Source organism: Oncorhynchus mykiss, chromosome 8, assembly GCF_013265735.2.
Source record: "Oncorhynchus mykiss isolate Arlee chromosome 8, USDA_OmykA_1.1, whole genome shotgun sequence".
NCBI classification, from domain to species: Eukaryota; Metazoa; Chordata; class Actinopteri; order Salmoniformes; family Salmonidae; genus Oncorhynchus; species Oncorhynchus mykiss.
Genome location: NC_048572.1, coordinates 72,975,992 through 72,981,392, shown reverse-complemented (window position 1 = coordinate 72,981,392; position 5,401 = coordinate 72,975,992).

Sequence of the window (5,401 nt, the reverse complement as noted above, 5' to 3'; positions counted from 1 at the left end):
CTGTCTGGTCTGGATAACTGTGACCATGGATTATCAATCCCTGGAAAAACTATCCATTCCCCCTCTGAGGCCTCATATCATATCGTCATTGAACGAAACATAAAATAATCAATATGGTTTTATGAGTGAATGAGCTCATTAATTGGTCACCAGCGCTAGATAGATGATAAAATATGATTTGCTGACCTCAATGTGCATTATGCACTTTGGAATAAGAGTCATTATTCTAAGGAAAGAGAGTCAACCCATATTACACCACTTTGTTTTTAACAGCACAAAATGGTTAATAAAAGGCAGGGTAGAAATGTGGGCTAAAATGGCAGCAGCCCACTAAACTAAAGCATGTGATGTAAACATTCTACTGGCAGAAAAAGTAAGAAGGCTAACTGTACAGTACCAGTTACCATACTGGCATGGTACATTATTATATTCCTCAAGTTGAATAGGTTATTATTAAGAAAAACACCAGTCATTTTGCATTTCTTGCCGCAGTGGAAATATTTAATGTGAAATAATGTAGAGATTGTAGTGGCGACTTTAAGAGAAGGCATACTGTAAATTGACACGTTATCAGGCAGCTCCTGCCGCCATGTGAGGTCACTTTGCTTTACATGCGTTGCCATGACGCCTTACTGTCACAACGACAAATGCTTTCTAAAATACTTAGTCAAGCAACACACACCACATGATTACAGAAGACGATTTCTTGCTAGTCGCCTACCAGGAATCCAAAGCAAATTCTGCAACACCTCCACACCTCTCAAAGCTGGTTCATGAAAATACACATACTTCTTGTCAACACCTTGGCTTTCTCCAAAGTACCCCTAATAAGTCATTGAGTGCCCTTAATTGCTGCCAACACTTTCCTTGGGGTTCAATTTCCGGCCATGTTTTCCACTTGACTGAATCACTTGGGCTGAATCACTTTAAAGGGTACATTAATAAGTAAGGTGAGAGAGACATTTCATACCCTGTTGTTTTGCGTCACTGGTTTTCTGTTACAGCCGGGGCTCAGTTGACGCCAAACTAGACTGAGTGGAACAGCGGGACTAGAGAGTCATCTCAAATCAAATGTTATTGGTCACATACGTGTTTAGCAGATGTTATTGCAGGTATAGTGAAATGCCTGTGGAGATCAGATTCACACACAGGTCCACCTGCAGTGGGGTCTGTAACGTTCACATTGATATGATTCCCTATATCTATTTCTATCTGCAACATTTCACATCGCTGAATACCCCCCCCACCCCCCCACTGACCAGACAAGCAGCCAACTAGGGAGTCCCTCTCCCACTGACGGCCACAACACTCACCATTCACTTCCTTGTTTACAAACGTCCAGGCCATAATGGTGGTGGGCCCAGCAGCGGCCGGGGTCTGACCTGGGGTGAATAGCCCTGAGTCACTGCAACACTCACAGCATCAGAAGGGGGAGGAAAGGCCTGGGGGGGCAAACTGCCGTTTCAGCCAAATGTTATTTTAATAGCGGGAAGGGCAATAGACTAGGCCAGGGGGCTTGCCCCTAAAACGATGGAACACATATTTGGTACAATGGCGATGGCTGATGTGTGAGCCAACCCCAGGAAGGGCAGTCAATTGTCCTTTTATGAGGCTCTGAGAGGGGTATTAGGGATCTCAATGAAGAGGGCTAAGCCGTATAGGCCATGTGGCCGTGGCCAGGCCTGGAACTGTTTGTTTTGATGGTAGCACAAGACTGGGACTGGCGTGACTGCCCGCCCGCCTTGTTTACCTTGGATGTGTGTCAGACGGTACTGGGAGAGCCCATTTGTTCCTTCACATTTGCTATATTTTCCTTCCTCCCTCTCCCTGAGAAACTGTCCTCTCAGATTGCATCAGAGCCATAGCCGGGCACAACATGTTCCCTGAGCTCCATATAGGAGAGCCACAACTCACTAGCACTGGCTGGCCTTCTCAACTTGCACTGACTTGGAGTTGTTTCTGATGCTCTTATGCAAAGGGATATGTGAGACATACTTTAATATTCATGGTAAATTACAACCGGTTGGGTGACAGACTCAACATCACAGTGCTGATGTGTCACAGGCTAAACCTCACGTTCAAGGGTTTAGGATTTGTATAATGAGAAACATGCACTGCTTCATGCATGGTTGAATTGTAAAAAATGCTGGTTTTGGTTTTCTGCAAACAAATATTAAGAGTGAAACCAGATATCTCATGCTATGGCAGTAAATCAATTCAGCAACATCAGGAGAGAGTAACACAAAATTAAGCGAAGCCACTCACATTTCAGGAATCTTGTTTTTATTGAACAAGCAAAGCAGTATATTTACAAACATACGCACGTGTATTTGGATGTTGTTGACCATCAGCTTTCTGGCAAAGCCTAAAAGTGGGTATCCTATGGCAAAACCTATTGGGCTTACAAATAGAATCAGAACTTCTCCCAAATGTATTTCACCCCAATTTCAGCACTATCCATCTTATCTGATTACTCAATCACAGCAATCAGATTAAAGTCAAATAAAACTTGTTTTATCCAACCCTTCTGTGTTGAATACAATAGGCCTGATTCAAAACACATGGCAATTCACACATTGTCTATTTTTACTTGAACAATGTATCCATGTTTCTCTGTGACATAGTTCAGTATCAACCTACGTTGTTGTATCAAAGTTTCTATAGTCAATTTCAGATTGAGAGAATATATACCCAACATTACAGGTCAATATTACAGCTACACACATTTGAAAAGGGCAATTTAATAAGCATTGCACTTAGGGCGTGGCTGAGGTGTATGACAAAAGGATTTTCACCATCCTAAACTTTCTGATCAGACATGGATATGTGCATGTAGCATAAAGCTCGTTTCTGTAAGGCCTGTTTGATTTGTCCATTCAAACCAAAGAAAAAGATAAGTGTTCAAAAGACTAGTTGGATCTAATAAAATAAGAGAAACTCTTGGTAACACTGCTATGATGTCACAACAATGCCATTAGCATACCATTCCGAAGGTGACTTTCGAGCTTGAACCACTCGTCATAAAAGATTGGTGGCACAACAATATTGCGATCATGACAGATACCATGCCATTTAAACACTTGGTTCGGTCATGACAGATACCATGCCATTTAAACACTTGGTCCGGTCATGACAGATACCATGCCATTTAAACACTTGGTCCGGTCATGACAGATACCATGCCATTTAAACACTTGGTCCGGTCATGACAGATACCATGCCATTTAAACACTTGGTCCGGTCATGACAGATACCATGCCATTTAAACACTTGGTCCGGTCATGACAGATACCATGCCATTTAAACACTTGGTCCGGTCATGACAGATACCATGCCATTTAAACACTTGGTCCGGTCATGACAGATATTGTGATTAAGAAGTTCAGCTTCAATACCAGATCTGTATCATTGGTCATTGGCATCATCATGACTTGCTTCCAATACCTTTCCTCCCACTCCAGTATAGCACGAGAAACGCACTGATAACTCACTCTAACATAGAGCACAGGAGACTACACACTGATAAGAGTAGGTCAGTCACCGAATGTCCAAAGCAAGCACTCCACAGGTAGAAAACAAGAAGAGTACTTAAATGTACTGAATACTATACAGTATAAAATCCCATTAAATCTGTGTATTTTACTTTTTTTCTAATAAATTGTCATGCTGATAGTGGGATTGATGGCTAGAAAATAGAAAAGGGAAAATGGATGAGAAAATAAATGGAACCATTTACATCAACTTGCCCTTTTGTGGTTTGAGTCAACTGAACTTGATCAGAATCCGTTTGTTTCATCACAAGTCATTCTCAAATCACATCCATCCATATCTGCATTATTCAAAAGTATACTTCTAGTGAGGAGACTGGAAAATGCACATTCACTTTGATAACAGTCCTGTCAAAAGCTGAAGTGCAATTCATTCTTATGATGATCATAAGGCAACCAAAACAAGCCAAAATTCCACATAGGAACGAGGGACCAATGAAATCAATCATCTCTCTCTCAAAAAAATAAAGATGGGATCTAAAAATAAAAATGTGATTAGTGCAAATGTAACAATCACAAAGCAATAATTTGCTTTGACAAAAAAATGACATGAAACCTCAAAGAAAAAAGCAGAGGATGTAAAAAGTGTTGATATTTTTTTGTTTGTTTTTCAAAGTGGAGGAAGATATGAAAGGGAGAATCCTACGCTACCGTTAAAGTTTGGGGTCACTTAGAAATGTCCTTGTTTTCCATGAAAAATGAATAGAAAATGTTGACAAGGTTAGAAATAATAATTCTGTCCTTCAAACTTTGCGTTCGTCAAAGAATCCTCCATTTGCAGCAATTACAGCCTTGCAGACCTTTGCATTCTAGTTGTCAATTTGTTGAGGTAAACTGAAGAGATTTCACCCCATGCTTCCTGAAGCACCTCCCACAAATTGGATTGGCTTGATGGGCACTTCTTACATATCATACAGTCAAGCTGCTCCCACAACTGCTCAATAGGGTTGAGATCCGGTGACTGTGTTGGCCACTCCACTATAGACAGAATACCAGCTGACTGCTTCTTCCCTAAATAGTTATTGCATAGTTTGGAGCTGTGCTTGGGTCATTGTCCTGTTGTAGGAGGAAATTGGCTCCAATTAAGCTCCATTCACAGGGTATGGCATGGCGTTGCAAAATGGAGTGATAGCCTTCCTTCTTCCAAGATTCCTTTTACCCTGTACAAATCTCCCACTTTACTACCAACAAAGCACCCCCAGACTATCACATTGCCTCCACCATGCTTGACAGATGGCGTCAAGCACTCCTCCAGCATCTTTTCATTTTGTCTGCGTCTCACGAATGTTCTTCTTTGTGATCCGAACACCTCAAACTTAGATTTGTCTGTCCATAACACTTTTTTCCAATCTTCCTCTGTCCAGTATCTGTGTTCTTTTGCCCATCTATTATTTTTATTGGCCAGTCTGAGATATGGCTTTTTCTTTGCAACTCTGCCTAGAAGGCCAGCATCCCGGAGTCACCTCTTCACTGTTGACGTTGAGACTTGTGTTATGCGGGTACTATTTAATGAAGCTGCCAGTTGAGGACTTGTGAGGCGTCTGTTTATCAAACTAGACACTCTAATGTACTTGTCCTCTTACTCAGTGGTGCACATTCCTCTTTCTATTCTGGTTAGAGCCAGTTTGCGCTGTTCTGTGAAGGGAGTAGTACACAGCGTTGTATGAGATCTTCAGTTTCTTGGCAATTTCTCACATGGAATAGCCTTCATTTCTCAGAATAAGAATAGACTGACGAGTTTCAGAAGAAAGTTATTTGTTTCTGGCCATTTTGAGCCTGTAATCAAACCCACAAATGCTGATGCTCCAGATACTCAACTAGTCTAAAGGAGGCCAGTTTTATTGCTTCTTTAA